Below are 17,381 nucleotides of genomic sequence, written 5' to 3' on the forward strand. Positions count from 1 at the left end.
TACAATGTTGAGGTTGTATGATATCATTCAACACTTATGACTCTTTTGATCATCTCAATCAAGGTGGGAGAGATTAATACGTTCCACAAGCCTACTGTTTATCGAGTGACAAACTAGGTAAAATATCAAGTTTTGACTGTTTTTATTTTTTGTGGTTAATAAAATAAGCCTTTGCATAAGGGACAATCATTGTTGCACAGAGGTGGTTTGTGCTCTAAGCGCTGTTTTTTTTACCTCCGCCAAAAGGAGATATGTTTTTGGTGCTGTGTGTGTACAGTGTACATGTACGTGTGTGTGTGTGTTTCTGTGTGTGTAGACAGCATAACTCGAGAAGTTGAGGATGGATCATTGGCAGGTGGGTAGGGGTCGGGAAAACGAAGGTCAGTTTCAATTATGGGTCTAGTGGTGGCTGTCCACTGTACTACAGCCGAACTTCGGGTTTCGATATCTTTTTTCTGAATTTGCCTTCTGTGCTTTTCTCTAACAATCTGCACAGAGCCTGATGACAGATATTTGGAAACAGCCTGCTGGCTTTACCCTGTCCACCTTTACTAAAACATGTACAAATGGATACTGTACATGCATGTACATTTGTACCTCTCTCCATGGGGCTAGTCCCCCCAGGGTCTGGAGGTAGCTGGCATTATGCAGATAGTACCATTGTGTGACATGATTGCTTCAAATTGCTTGATATACGGGCATTTCATCCTTCCAGCCAATTCCAGCAGGGACAAAGGGATTTTCATGCTGAGCACTGAAATGCAGCAGCAAGCATTAATCCTGAGGGATAACTTCCGCACAATAAATATTTATTCCTGACATGAAATTTTTACAATAATTATCTCGGTTGCTCATTACTACACTCTGTGACTGTCAAAGCAATGGGATACATGAACACTGATACTCCTGGGATACAATTGCCAGTAAGGGTACAAATTATTATGACTATGAAGAACAAAAAAATGTCTGCATTGATTTGCTGACTAGATTCTGCCATCGTCAGATTTGTAAATTTGATGTTGGTTACTTGATTTGAGGATGTCTTAATTTTTTTAAACAATTTTTTGTGCATGAATGTTTTCAGTGGTACTAATAATAAGTGTCTTAAGACTCAGTTTGCCATAAAAATGAGATCTCTCTGAGAAATTATTGTGACTATGACTATGAGACAAGCCAGATCCAACTGTTGCTTCAGTTCTGATTTGCAAATCAAACGAGCTGTCCAGAGGGGGGGACTACAACCGACGAAACAGCTCTAAATCTGTGAATTGGTTCCCAAGTGATCAACAGGCCTCCACAGCGTAAAAAGAAATTAACAAATAATTTTGTACCTTTCTATTGTGCTTGTACAGCATGCAATCTGAGGAAGTTTAGTGGTTTATTTTGAAAAAAATATAGAATTGTGACATTGGGTTTCTCCCCGTCATTACTGATGCCAAGCACCAATACCTGTGGGGGGAGGAGGGTTGGTACCTGGAAGAGCCGTAAGTCAGGGAGATGGCTATGATTTCTGTGGGAAAGCTGTGCTCCGTCGACCAATCCCTGCTCAGCACCGGCAGCCACCTGCAGGGCATCTGCGTTTCACAGCACCTATCTTACTCAGCTTTGGCTACACTGTGGGGATGAAGCAGGCCTTGGCTCCACACACCGAGGATTGCTACAACTGGGGAGCTGCAGCTGCTTGATGGCGGGGAGCGCATTCCTCGACCTGTAGCTGTTTTGTATGGAAGGTGTGTAGGGATCATCACCTGGGACCATGTAGCATTTCCTACGACAAGTGAAGATGATAGGCCGGATCGCTATGGTGTGACAGTCTGAGCAGGTTGGCTACAGCTTAGGAAACTGAGGCTGAGATTTTGGGACGTTTGATTTTTAAGAGACTGTTGTGGATGATGGTATTCCCACGGAATGCCTGATCAATGAAAAGGTGGGTATTTACAGGTATGCTTCTCCATGAAAATTTGATGAGAATATAATCACTGAAATGGTTGAAAATAAAAGCACCACAAAATTACTGTACTTGAGGAACATGAATCTCTTAAGATTGGTGAAATGATTCTTACTTAAAATATCTGCTGTAAAGGCATTCTGAATCTGCATCTTTTGCATGATAAACAAACATTTTTGCCTTGAGGGGAACGCTATTGCATATATGTGGTGAGTGGAACACAGTCATGAAATATTGTGCATTAATCGTGAGGCGATTGCAGGAAATCTAGTATTGACAGTTGTGGGATGGATGGGCCGACTCTCCCGGGAAGCAGCCCTTCCACCGGCACCAGCCTTGTTGATAAGCAAATCTCCTGTGAAGGAATTTCCAAGCCACTTTACTTCCAAATATCACTGAATAGAAATGGCATGTTTAAGATTGTCTACGTCCAAGGGTGCTGTTAAGCTTGCCTAAATGAGTTGCAAAGGAGAACGGCAGAATGATGCAGTGCCAGATCTAGTCCGTACCCCCATGTTCTAACAATACCCTGGACTGAACAATGGCAGGGGTTAACGCGCTGTGAATGATTGATTTTACAATGTGATGGTATTTTTCCCCTCGCTGCTCGCTAGTTGGGATTTGATTACAGTCTTAAACAAGAAGGCAGAGGCTCATGAATATCATCATCGAAGGCACTAGGGGAAATAATGATTCAATCTTTTTGACTCTGTCAATTGCTTATGACAACAGTTATCACAAGTATGTTGGAGGGTGTGATGATGATATACCATATATGAGGAAGACAATGTATATGAACTACATGTACATCATGACTTGTGCCCACATATTATTTACTTACAGATTATTCAGCATCAACACGATATTGTTGCCATTTCTAAATATAATCATAATGAATCTCTTTAGTTTCTTACCAGTATCTCTTAGTAATTTAGGCCTCATGTTTTGCTTGCATGATATCTATGACTAAATGAAATCATGACAGTGAATGGGTCTTCTGAAAGCAGTAATTTGAGTTGAAGTTTTTTTTCAAACTGGTTCATTTGAACCTATCCAGTAGATTACCAATAATCATAAAAAATATGACAAGGTATATCTGGAAATAACAGGACATATTAAGTAGAAACTTAAGGTTCAACATACTTACTATATTTTACAAAAGCATCCATTTGAAAATGAAATCTTGATACTACAGATCAGTGGTGCTGAGCGAGGTAAATTCTAAGCACATGCCAGGAATCACTTAGTGAGTCAAGTTGAACACATGTGACCAGTCCTGAATGATAGATTTACTGCTGGCACGGTACCTTTATTGCTTATTAAATATCATTTAGTTCTAACACCTGCAAATCTCGGCAAGCAAAGTCATAATTTTCTCAAAGTTCTCAATTTTATAGGAATCTTATGTCCAGGCCTGCCATACTGGATACATACAGGATATGGACGTAATTACAAGGAAGTACATGACATTGTATGATGTCAGAAAACTATACAGTATCTTGGCTTTGCATTCAAATGTCTTGGCAGGAATTCCCCAAGTCTGTTCTGTGCAGGGGGGCACCTTTCCAATAAGGCAGGATAATTCATGTGGGTGGCGTGAACACTCTGTAATGACTTCTAGATGCTTAGAACACAGGTCAATTAGGAAAAACTGTTACTGGGTCAGGGATGACTTTATAACTGCATTTGAGGGATTGCTAAGATGGCCAGTGTCTTGTCAGATGGAAAGACTGAGCCATTACATCAGTTATCTATCATCCCAGCAAATGTAGAACTATAGGTCACGTCGTAACGCACAGCGTGCTGTAATAATCCGAAATGGCGACTGTAGTGTGAGTCAGTTTCACGTCACGAGCGCCGCGTCCCTCGTGTAACGGTTGCACTTTGAATAAAAAGCGTAATGGATTGCTACATGTTTATGGTTGACTATTTGATAGAAATTGGGTAGAAATGGGTTTGTATGTGATTGATGGCATGAGGCCGGACTGCTGTGTGGTGTTGATGGTGTCCCTTCTGGACAGCTGCCTCACACTTAACCCAGGGAAGGGACAATGGGGCTCACAATGTGGGGTAAGTGGCTGACGTAGCAGCCTTCATATTGAACATGACATGTCAGAAATCGCCGGCTGATGAATGGTCATGCTTTGTCGATGTATTGTTGGGGCAAGCTGCAAAAATAAAATGGGACTAATAACTGCTAATACAATGTAATTATTTCTGCATGGACACGTCCCAGAAAAGCTGCAGAATAATACATGTAGGGTTCAATGTTTTATCATGTAATAACACAGCGCATACCTCTCAAGCCCCGCTCACTTTGCTATAGGCTTTCTTGTCTTAGTATCCTCTATATATTTCATAGGACTTTGGGGAACATTACGAAGGCTCTCTACCTCTACTGCTGATTGTTCCCGATTCCTTTATTACTCCATATAGCACAATATCCCTGGCCTATAATGTGATGTTTTTCTGACAAGCCCTGAATAAATTATACATTGTATGGTAGTAAAGCTGTCAGTATCTCAGGGTCAGGTGGATATAACAGCTCATCAACCTATATTGTAGACCTTCAATGTTCATTTTGCTGTTAGTACACTAAACAGTCCCTCTACATTATATTTTGTTGCATCCTTCCCTTTATTACTGACCCTGGGAAATACTGTGAATTACTCATACTTCGGGGTAGAAGTTCAGGTTCTCTATCTCATAGGACACATAAAAATGTACTGGCATTTGCTGTTATTGTTGTTCACCTTGTAGTGCCTAGTGGCACATAAGTCAGCAAGTTTCCTTGCTGTTCCTATAGCAGGGAGGGGTTGCTAGCCCTTCCCTTCCCCTTTAACGTGCTTGATGCACCTCCTCAAACACAGCCACCATATTACATTCCTTAAGAAAGATGGGTGCAGCACCAACCGAGATACATTCCTTAAGAAAGATGGGTGCAGCACCAACTTAAGAACAGAATTGCAAGCAAATATATCATCCGCCCTGCCCACATATTGAAAATGAATGATTTTATCTGGCTACCTCTAGTAATAAAGCTGACCTTTCAATAATATTTTGCAGGTCCATAGCTATATGCTATCAGTGGGATTGGACTTTTATCAGGTGAAATAGTCTGGCCCTATATCACTGTCAGGCTGATGTAGAAAAAGGCAGAGTGGACAGTTCTGACTGGATCTTCATAAATCTTTGTGAAATGATTCCCTTGAACCCCATTCCTGTAGAGCTAATATTGCACAGCGATCTGTTTTCCCTGGTGCTGAAATGAAGATACAACAGCCCAATATCTCAGCTATGAAACACAATTAATGGTCATGAGCTTGGACCATGGAATTATGGAATCAATGGCACAGGCCAGCCAAAGGAACCGCTTTTCCAATATTTCTACCATATATCTAAACTGTTAACACCAATATTTATAATTCATATATATCGGCCATGAACATAACTGTAAATTACAATGTATATGATACAGGGAAAGTAGCAAATTATCACCATCAGCATTTTGTTAGCCAGGACTATAAAATCAGAGCTTCAGCTGAACTAGCAAAATGGCAAACCAGTAACGTAACCCTCATAATTCTGCCAGGTTCCAAAGTCCGTCTGTCCACATTCATAAACAACGGTAAATTTAAAGATATTTACAAACGCAGCATAAGTAATCCCAGAGGTACAGGCATACTATATGTATACTTCTGATAATTTCTAGGCAGATGATTTTTATAGTTAAGTACCATTTGCAAAAGCCATTGACTTTCTGTGCTTATGAAAATTCAAAGGATTTATCCACGACAATGTAGCAAGTCTTTCACTTACAGTTGACATGCCACGCAGCCTCCAAGTTACATTATCTGAAAGCCTCTAAGACCTTGCCGTATATATTAGTGCCATATATATCAGTAATAATAATAAATAATGGTGGTTTATTTCACAGAAGCATTTCGCAGCCTTTAGGCTGAATTGCACACTCCTTTCACATGAGTAAAAAATCGACTGTAGGCAATACAATTGATTAATATACAGCTGGGTAAAATCCTATACATAAAATTCACGGCCTTAAAGATTAAAAGTATATTTTTTTTAAATTCTATTGATATGATTAACAGCAATAGGATAATCTCAGCGTTTGTATTGCTTACTAATCTTGAACATTTTACATTGGTATTTGGTCGTCGATACAATACATGATCATTTAACAATACAATAACAATACAAGAATTAAAATTTGATGGGGTTTTCATTCACATATCAACTTATGCACCTGTCTACATACTGTTATTTAGCAAAGTAGTTAGATATGGAATTGGGCTGTTTCTGTAGCGCTCTGTGTGTACTGGCAATGTTACTAGTTGATTGTTTTGTCGCGTTACCCTACCGCTGACGTCTCCTCTACGCTTGGGAAGCCAGTGTCGGTACTCGTCTGAGGCGTACAGGCTCTTCGCGAACTTCAAACAAAGGGCATCCCGTCTATCATTGAGTTTCTCTAGGTTTAATACTTGACATGACAGTGAGTAACTGTGGTAGCTACTTCCCAGTATAATCCTCGTTGCACGCCTCTGTATGTTCTCAATTTTCTTCCGTTGTCCGTTTGTCAGACCTCCATGCCACACAGGGGCGGCATACTCTAAAACTGGGCGAACAAAGCACTTGTAGACCGTCAGCAAATCCTCCACTGGTAAGTTGAATTGTCGAAGTCTGCACAGCAAGTATAATCGTTGGTTTCCCTTCTTGGTCATTTCTGTAACTTGACTTTCCCAACCCAGGTTTGCTTGAAATATGACTCCCAAGCATTTTGCAATGGGCACTACCTCCAGCACATGTCCATTGATGGAAAGAGGGGGTGGTGGTGGAGGGTTGCGGGCAAAGCAGATGTGCACAGCCTTGCACTTAGAGGGGTTAAGTTTCATCTTGTTTTTCTCGGTCCAGCTTGACAGGTTATCCAGGTCGTTTTGCAGCTTAGATGGTTCGGATGTGCGCCTTGATTCGACGAGGTTCAAATCGTCAACAAAGGCCCTCGACGGTGAGTTCATGCTGTTTGTTAGATTGTTGACGTGAGCTATAAACACTATCGGGCCCAGCTTGGTGCCTTGAGCGAGCCCGCACGTGAGTTCCTTCTTCTTGGAAAGCGCACCATGGTATCTGGTTCTCTGCGAGCGTTGTGAGTGGAAACTGACAATCCAGGGGATAATTTCTGGCCTGACTCCCAGGTTGATCAGGTGCTTCATTGCTACTGTATGATCCACTAGGTCGAAAGCTTTGCTAAAATCCGTCAATACCCAAGTGCTGGAAGTTCCTCGTTTGTCTGCTGCCTCATAGAGTTGATTAGCCAAAGTGATAAGACAATACATTGTGTTTCATGTTCCTACTACCGAATTACTAGCATCTTCTGCAGCATGTCCTCTCACCTTACTGAAGATGGCACAGACCATTGCATTGCTGCATTTGTTACCTTCTCATGCTCATGGATCATTTTGGTAATACATAGTAGCAAATGGCCCATGCCAGGTACAAATATCTCAGATAAATGGAGCTTTTTCACTTAAGGAAAAGGCTGGGAATAGCACCCAGCAGCCAAAGAGGGGATGAAGTTGGAATGGAGGATCTTATTTTGGGTATTACAGTCTAGATATTGCATGTATACAAATAGCGTAACTATGTTTGTATGGGTATGATACATCTTGCTGTAGATTACTGTTTTGCTTATAAAATTACAAACTCCAAAAGTACACTGTGCAATCATATCGTTTTTTGGACACATGCAGTCTGAACTCTAGAGGTACATGTGTATTTATATAAGATGAAGACATTGGCCTGGGCCTACAATGCTTCTTAAGGTTTCTATCAGCATAATATGTGAGGACACGCCCCCAAGTCATGGCAAATGAGATGTGACGTTAGGGACACTCTAGAAAAACAACAATCTTGAAGTGCCAGTTTTGGAGTCTACCAAATTGTATTGATTATTATATAGTCAACATTCATTTGCACACTTTCATTCTTTGGGAGGGCAAAAACACCCATACACCCAGGGTCTATTTTCATTTCTTGCTTGCCATCTTGCCTCCTTGGATTTTTAAGAACAGTCCATACATACATTGTACAGCTACTGAAGCCTACTGACCTGAAAACTGCCTGGAAATCAATGGTTATTGCACATACACATGCAGGTACTAGTACATAATAAGTCATATACAAATGTAGGCATGTGGGTGGGAGGGGGTCTAGATTTGACCATTTCATAAAACACACATCTTTTTTTAAAACAATAATTACAAATTTTAAGTACTTGTTAGTGGAGGTATTCTTGAATTGCTCCCCTTCTGGGTTTTCTGGACCAATTCTTAGACACTAACATGTTTGTACCACAGTTTTAGTATTTTATCTTTTTCTGAACAAGTATCATCTAATTCTTCAATTTTGGCACCATCCTACATGTATAAAGTGCTCATTTTACACTATACTATGGAGTCAGGTGAACTACACAACTGCTAGAAAGTAATAGGCTTGTCATTTAATCGTGTGGTGACAATCACAATTCTTCATGCCACACATGGTCACCCTCCACGTCACAAAAAAGGGTGCACTGTGCCCCCAGAAGGAAGTGTTATGTCCCCATATTGAATATTAAATGTCGACTAAAATATCATCAAAATGGAACAATTTCAGTGTTGATGTCGTCCATCTATCATGCCGTCATGGCCGCGCTGTCTGGTGCTGTTCGCCCTCCCCAGATTACTGTCTGCTGCATTATTCATGCCTGGGGATCCCTGCTACATGCTTGCTGGGGGACTTTATTATATACAGGGCTCGAAATTCAGTTTGAGGGCTATGTGCACTGGTACACCAAGCCTAAAAACTTAGATGCGCGGAAAAATGTTGGGTGCACAACACAATAGAGTAGAAAAACCTAATTACTAACCTTACTGCTCCTCTTCAGAACATAAAAATCTTTCCATTAAAGTAGTACGGCAAAGTTTTATCATTATTTCTGACCCTTAAATGTCAAGAATATACTGTATACTTGTGTACAATGTGTCTGTACTAAACTTTACACAAATTTCTAGGTGCACCCACAGTTAAATATTAGGTGCACATGTACAGCTCCAATTTTGGGTGCACAAAGTGCATCATGCACACAGTGTTTTGAGCCCTGATATAAATGATTGTAACAGTGGTACATTGTTATCAGCACATTGGAACAACTTTCCAAATGATTAGCCAGACTCTTTTCAGATTTTGGTTGATAGGGCTGCACAAAGCACTTCCTTCAGAAACAACAAGCATATGGATTCCATAGATACAGTCAGAGAAGAAGAGCTGCCATCATATATAACGATGAGTGTTTTATTATGACAATTCTTGAGAAGATCCTCTGTGGATTCATCTCATTTAGAAACAACCGACCCAATTATAGCAACATTTGGATACATGGTCATGAAGAGCTCAGGTGTGCCATTCAGTGTCATTACAACACCTTTTATTGGCTAATTTCCTGATCTGATAGCCTCCAACACAGGACTGACAGTGTACATGAAACAAATCAGCCAAACAATTGCTCAATGACATGTGACTCAGGGCCGTCTCCAGGACCCGTCCCTCCGTCCTGAGACGGAAATTCGCTTGTTGGGACGGGAAAAAAAATTCACCTCTTCTGTAAAAAAAAAGATGAACTTCATGACGTGAAATGGATAAAACTGCATTTTTGCAAGCTCAAACTGGCAGACTTAACAACGGAAATTAAGAACATGGGCTACCGAACCATGATTGGGACAGAAAAATATGTAAAGCTGGAGACGAGTAACAACCTTGGTTATACTGAACCAGTTAAACAAAGTCTAATATTGTGAATCTTGTCATTAAATGAACAGCAAGCATTAGATCTCTGACATTGACAAAGTCAATGTTGCTTATCACATGCCAAAAACACAGTCGACTTTGGCTAGGCTCCAATACAAATATCATAAGGCAGTGATACATGTCATTACCCATGCCTCCCTCGTATCACTTATAAGTCGGATATCCTACAAGCTGCTTCCGACACGCTCCCAGGGCATGTAGCAGATTATTGGTGTACCTCACACGGCACTATTGATAAGTTGTGCCGTCTGTGGGTGTCTGTCTCCTGTCTTCTGTACTCTTTCATGTCTACTGCATCATACATCAACAAAGTAGCGAGACTGTACACTTAGCAATGCAGCTTAGGGATAGAAAAGGGAGGATATACTGTAAACGTGTTTACCTTTGCAGAGGATTTATTTCGCAGTAGGAGGGAAAACAGTATTTGATGTTTTTGCGGTGTTTGAAGTTTGTGGTTGAAATACTCTTCATAATTCAGTGCAACCAGAAAGCACATTTTAGTGGTTTCGGCAGCAATAGATCAATGTGAAAAAAGACCGCCGCAAATGTTTCAAGATTTACCGTGCTAAAGTGTGGGGCGGTGGATGTTTTGGACTGGTGAGAACTAATTTGGTAAAAAAAAAATCTGCACGAAGAAGTTGAGAAACACATATCACAATTGTAGGAAAAAATTGTTGCAAAAACGTTGACCTACTCCCCAAAATGTGATCCCAGCCATCATTTTCACACATCCCTTACCACCCTTCGTGGTTGGACTTTGAATCAGACCCCAGAAGCTCCCTATAAGTCTTCTCGTGTAATATTTAGGCTGCCTGCCTATAGATACGTCACAAGACTCATGATATTGACTACAGTGGCGTTGACTGAGTCTTCAGCTTTGATTACTTGCTCCCTTACCAAATATATTTGCAGAGGATTTTGAGGCTACACTATATCACTCAGTCTCTCATTGCATTTACGTACCATGGGTTTGGATACATGAACTTTTAACACTATAGCCAGGCAAAAATATTACACTAGCGAATCACGACATTAATACAGATGACATGCATTGTATTTTGAATATCATTTTTCTATCACGACTAATAAGAGAAGTTAAATACGTAGTGTTCATACACCACCTGGGTAAATCATCAGGGACAATGTGCAGCTTCCTTTGTGACAGGTTTAATAAAGAAATATTACAAATACCTGGGCACTGATGGAAACATAATCTTTAGAATGAAGTGGTGATTTGTAGAGGAAACTTCTCCCAGCAATTCGCAGGCCCTGTTTTATGTCATATAAAAACATGCATATTTTATCATTACTCTGATGACATATTACCTTATTAGCTGGAACACAGTGTGCTGTAGTTTAAGTGCGCATTACTTTTTAATGTCATAATGCACTTCAGGCTACTAGACACTTCCTTCTGGGCGTGATGCCATTAATGCTATTTCAAAAGGAACCTGCACAAGGATATATCAATAACTAAAATACATTCTTAAGGGAGCACAAATTCCTTGCAGTAGGGTTGTCTAAAGTTGAGGCACAGGATTACAATTGTGGCTTATAAGCATCCATACGGTGCTATGACATATTTTAGAAACATCTCCACCAGGTACTGACATACAAATTGAGTTAACATCGGTGAAAATTAAGTTTCATCCTGTATTTATGCTGATAATGGGCACAAACTCGATTAGAGTGGAGACGAAAAATGTAATTAGAGACCTCACCCTATTCGCTCAAGGACCCATTTGTCATGGAGTGGGAGGGGGGCAATCCCGGCGAATCCTGCCACTATTAATGTAATTTTATACTTCGCAGGGTAGGATGTATTAATTCAACCACACATAAAAAGATTAAGCATCCGGAGGACAATAGAGCGAGAGGAACCTTTCTGTCAGCGTCTGTGAACGAGCTGCACTTAGAAATTCCGCCAGGAATCTTACGGCGGGTTAAAAGGCTGGTAGCGCTCCCTGTGCAAATCAAGATGTTTCATGCTCGGTGGAAAATGGACCAAATGAAAGATGAGAGATCAAAGGATTTGCAAGAATCATTCCACCTCGAAATAATTGCGTTTATGATGAGTGACAGCAGAAGGAGCTTTCAATTACTGCTTCAAATGCACCTTGTAGAAATCTGATCTTAAGTATGTACAAGGTGGCCGTTGATAAGTGCAGAAAACTTCCCTCAATTTCATGGATGTTGGCGCATCAAAGATGAGATCGTAAAATGTTTTGCTATTGAATTGATCCTCAAAATTGAAAGTGAACACATTTCAAAGATTCAATATCACAGTTAGAAAAGCTTCATAATGGAAGTCCTTAATGGAAAGTAATATGGATCCCAGCTGTGTTTACAACCTGTCCATATAGTTCAATATTCGATAATCATGAAAAAATGTAAGTGTACGAAATTTGAAAGTTCATTGTAAACAAAGTCAGCTTTTCAAACCTGCTTTGCAGTCATATAAAAACAACAGAATCTAATAAATATTATAATATAGCACATCACTCAGTCTGGAGAACATGATGAAAAATTCAAAAGCAGAGAGTGAGTCTACTACCTTGACATGTATTGGATGCATCTTTCCTAATTGATTTACCATAACTATCATTCCGACCTACCGTCAGTTTAATAGAAGACAGCTGGTATGATTTTTCTTTTACAACATCTTGTAAATAGAGCAATAAACCTTAAAGTTTACACATACCATATTGCGAAGTATGAAAGTAACCTAAGCCCAGGTTTTATACATCTGAATGCAAAATCAATTAACTAATATTGGCTGGACGCTAGGTTGATATTTAAAGTAAATATTGGAATGATAAAAAAAGCAAAAATCAAGTATCGATATTGAAAGATTTACAACTTCTTGCACGGTTTAGAGTAGTACGAGGTAGCGTGCATGTAGCCCCGCCTGATTGCTTTTTGACGTGCTGTAACAAAGTCAAGCGGCAGATCTGATGGAAATCCCAGCAGAAGGCATCCAATCTGCTGGGAGAACTCCGAGCACCTTCAGCTTCATTTCAGCCCAATGCCCCAGAATTTGCCTGTCAATGCTGGTGGAATAGGTAGATTTTGTTATGGGTCTGCCATCGTGACTGGGGTTCCTGAATTGATGTTACCAGCCCATACAAACTCTGTGGTGATTGCTACCATTTCCAAAATCATGTACTGTCTTCTAGATACCAACAATTTTAGAAAAGCAAACAATTCTAATTAAGATTCTTTTTTTCTGACAGACCAAAACATTTCATTTCACACCGCTAGTTTCTACCATAATTTACCAAATACACACAATTCTAGCTACCAACAATTTCAGAAAAGGAAGCAAGCACAGATGTTCTAATCAAGAATTTGTCATTTCTGACAGACTGAAAGTTTTCATCTCACACCAGTAGTTTTCCTCCAATCTTCTCCTGGCAAGGAAGACTCCCTGCTACGATAATTCCGCCACAACTCATTACCACGGCAACAAACATGACCTCTAAACTTTTATTTTCCTTTGGAACAACTCCAGCTGTGTAAACGCTAGGTCATTTTCAGTGACAGTTTGACCTTCGCCAGTGTGTGACCAGCCATACTAAAAAGTAGCCTTTTGTACTGCAGGTAGGGGTAGTCCTTTAACGACCTTGTCCACAATGGGCAGAATGCAAACAAGCCGGCAGCAGTGCCAAAATCCTGTGCAACTCTATCATCTACAGTCACGACTGTGCTTTTCCATAACCACTGAATACATAGTTACTATCTGTGCATCTTCTGATAAGTACATATCTGTCTCAAAGGCCTTTTCCTGATTACCAAGAGACAATGCCTGGAGACATCGCTTCAGGTTGAATATTGATCACTGACAGTAGGTTTTCCTATAAACCTAACTGAAATGGAATAAAATGCTTTGAATAACTTGCATACCTTGTTATCTGGGGAGAAAATGGCTATTGACTGAGTTTGGGGACCATCTTCGCTGAATAAGTATCTCTCGAAAACTTATTCATTGATTGGTTCGCCCGGGAAGAACACAGCGGCGCCAGGTAATTTTGTATCGAGTTTCTGACATCGGGGCAATAATCAGTAGATGGATGGAGATGGGCTCAGAACTACTTCAGGCCACACGGTCTGGGATTATTGCATTTTGAAGCTTGATTTTCCATGATTGATGGGTCACTGGTTGTATGAAGGGTTACCCCCAAACTCAATAGACATTGATGACAATTCATACGCAGCCATTGACTCAATCTAGGCCACGCTTAAAACTACCAGTGTGGTAATTCCTAATAGCACAAGCGACTACAAAGCTGAGTTTGATGAGTATTCAGGCCTAGATAGTACATAATTATGACAAGAGCTCATACCCTGGGCTATTGATCTAACCAAAGCCATTACACATCATTGGGTGGCCAAATGTGAATGTGAAACAGTATTGATTTTAAGCAGCTACAGTGCAGGCCGACAATGCCTTGTTGTTACAGTGCAAGAAGAATTGGAATGGTAGCGTAGCATACAAAACAGTCTATCCTGAGGTTAGACTGTGCTTGATCTGGCTATCTTACTGTCCAGCTACAATGTAATGAGCATAGATCCCCACAGGGCAGACCTTGGATATGGCACAGTCTGCTGGGAGGAAAATGATGTACATGAGGGATTTTGGAAAGATGTTTGTCTCCAAAACTAATCAACTGCCCAGTAGGCAACACAGTTAGTGGAGAGTGTTCTTGTTTCTCTCCCAGCTGGATATTGTAACTTTTCCATCTCACCATCGAATGAAGGAAAGTGAGGCAGCTTTAGCTACAATGGATCACCATTCCCTGATGTAGATCCATCCATGCGTCAACTCTGTGTTGGTTGTCGTGTCCCGTGGTGTAGAGGTCTGTGCACTCTGCCACTCACCACATCTGGCTAAAATTCCGTGGAGCCTATGACCCCAGTTCATGCCCGGGTCTGGACACACTGGTAAAGAGTCGTATCATCCTTTAGGAGGGGGACGTAAAGCTCGCATGAGGGACATTTAGGTGTTAGCCATAAGCATCAAACCTCAGCATGTAAAAGAATCCAACACTGTTACACTAATCAAGAAGAGTAGGGGTGACCCAGTGTGCTTGGCCAAAATGTGCGCTGTAGACGTAGCGCATTGCACCACTAGGTATTTGAAAAAGCATTATGCTTCTCCTCCGAGTAGGATAACGGCTTTACAAATGTACCTGCACAAAAATAAGTTTAAACAGATAAAAGGTTAATTTTTGTGCAGGAAAACTAATAATAGATGGAATCCTAGCTGTATATCAATCAGAGGCTTTGGTCCACATGAAGAAAAGTAGATCCGTCTATCCAGCTGCAGGGTGCATGCGAGCAGTTTTCCTCATTGTCCTGTGGGAAAAGTACTTAAAAGGGATATCGAAGAGGAAAGGAAGCAATCCAGTGATTTATTATTGCTGCTGTTTTTACGACTCAAGAATACAAATTATCGTCTCCAAAATTAGACAAGAACTGCGGACGATGCAGGTAAATGAAGCATGTGCCAGTGGCCAGCTTGGACATCAGTGGGAAGCCCATTTCATAAGGCGGTCAGGCAGAAATGATGACTGACCACTTTAAATCAAGGGCAGCAGGAGCAAACACTCGGAGCGGGGTGACTGGCTCGCGCAGCACTGTGACCCATATACATTTTTTTGTGGGAGCGTAAGGATCAACATAAAATCTGCCGTTTCATGTGACTGTCTTTGCATAATAGCAGAGACTCAAGTGTACGAGGCAATTAACAGCTTGTAACACCATCCAAGGCAAAACCATGCAATGAATTTTTTAGATCTTGCTCATCTGCAGGCCTTGAACAGACACAACAAAAAATCATTATGATGTGGGTTTTTACATGCATGGCTGAAAATAGAAAAAAAATTGCAATAAACTTTACTGTGGAGCCATTCCTTCAGTGTTTCACTGAAGATGTTAAATTATGTATGATATATGAAGGAGAGATAGGAAGGGCTTGTTTCCTTGTTCAGCTTCAATCTCGGGGAAGATGCGCTATCTCATTGACTGATGGTTGCTGCAAATCTTGTCTCAGGCAGTGATCCTCCTGGCAAGAAACATTATACAGTCTGTGGAGGAAAAACATGCGGGATTGTCTCCCAGCGTGCAGGCTGGCTTGTGCTTTGAATCGATAACGCTCCTCGTCATTTCCATCACAAAGCACAAATTTGTTCCGCTGGGGAAAATTACACCTCGCACACCCGGCACTGGCTGAGCTAAGTGCTGTAATTCCGGGGAGCCGGAATCTGTTCTTTCACCTCCAGGGGTGGGGAGAGATTCTCCTGCCTTCTTCCCTGTTCCAGACGTCACAGGCAATTTCTGGCAACTGTCCATTAATGCATCCACAGTAGTGCGTGGACTGCCAACCGGGTTGCCGATGTGACAGTTACGTTCACTCCCCGCTTGCATTCCTACGCTCGGATGGGAGCTGACAGGAGATTTCATGGTGGTGACGGCTGCATCGTCATGGTAACCCTTCATGTGGGGAAACCTGAGCCGCCCGTGATTGTACGTACCTTACAGTTCCACAATTCAAAGGTTCCTGGTTACACTGACAGGTAGGAGGCTGCACTTCTAGAGTATCACCTTGATTTTTGATAAAATAGTGTAATGAATTTGTAGAGAGTGAAAAAATGATGTATTTTTACTAATTTCCACCCCAAAAATGGATATCTCACCTTACTATTAAACCAGCTGAGGAAAGAGTGGTTTCCAGGAAAGTGAGATTTTCACATGCAGTGCCTTTGTTCCGTTCTTTAAGGGAAAGCCATGACTTGTCTTTGTACATCAGAGAAGGTTTATTTTCCTCTTTTGATTCAACATCAGAATTTCATTGTGATCTTTGAAAACAGTCAGGACGTGTTTTCAATCTTTATTTGAAATGGCTGATCAAGAAAAAGCTGAAAATGATTGGGAATGTTCCATATGTTGATGTCCCATATGCTGCTTAGGTTTACTTGCTCTCGGCATGGTGCTCTTTTTTACCAGCCATGGCTGAATGAAATGCGCCAACTGCTTTTACAGTCATTTTGAATGATGACGCATACGGCAGGAATGGAGGACGTACACTTACTCACTGAATAAGCACTGAAACACCCCACTAAAGGGTACTGAGAGGGTCAAGATGACGAGTCGGTAAACAGCAGAGATGGGCGGGAGAAGGTTCACAGAATCAATTGTTAGCTGCATTTGTTGACCCGCAGACCGAAAGGAAATGAATCTTTTACACTGTTTGCTTTTCGCTTGAAAGGATAGAAAGCCCGCAACATGTGCTCACAGGGCCTGAATGGAATTTCCAAGTCGGTTCAAGCCGCCGTCCCCAACTGTCGTGCAGTTGCCATGGCGAAGTTAGAGCAGCGTGCATGAGAACAGAAGTCAGAACAGGCCATGAGTAAAGCTGGTGGCTGACATGTTGAGGGCATCTCATGAGGAACCGGGTAAAGTACATTTCAAGTCTGCAAAGTGAGTCCGCTTGATGATTTAAGTAAACCATACCTCTTGCCTAGATTCTGATTTAGTCTTGTGTACAGTTACAGAAGTTCTAATATCATCAGAA

The 17,381-nt window shown here is 41.1% G+C and overlaps 2 protein-coding genes across 4 annotated transcripts in view; one reads left to right on the forward strand and one right to left on the reverse strand.

Annotated features, from left to right (window-relative positions):
* Positions 1–17,381, reverse strand: part of LOC136438960 (enhancer of mRNA-decapping protein 4-like) — an 89,031-nt gene that overhangs the window by 43,501 nt on the left and 28,149 nt on the right. The gene's annotated exons all lie outside the window — the stretch shown is intronic.
* The window catches only part of LOC136438961 (leucine-rich repeat and immunoglobulin-like domain-containing nogo receptor-interacting protein 2), a 33,985-nt gene continuing 18,102 nt past the window's right edge, over positions 1,499–17,381 (forward strand). Inside the window, exon 1 of one of the 2 annotated variants that reach the window (XM_066434025.1) lies at positions 1,499–1,927. The gene's annotated coding sequence lies outside the window, so the exon portion shown is untranslated. The remainder of the gene's footprint in view (positions 1,928–17,381) is intronic. The other variant, XM_066434026.1, reaches the window with a different exon arrangement.

Source organism: Branchiostoma lanceolatum, chromosome 7 (assembly GCF_035083965.1).
Source record: "Branchiostoma lanceolatum isolate klBraLanc5 chromosome 7, klBraLanc5.hap2, whole genome shotgun sequence".
Lineage (NCBI taxonomy): Eukaryota > Metazoa > Chordata > Leptocardii > Amphioxiformes > Branchiostomatidae > Branchiostoma > Branchiostoma lanceolatum.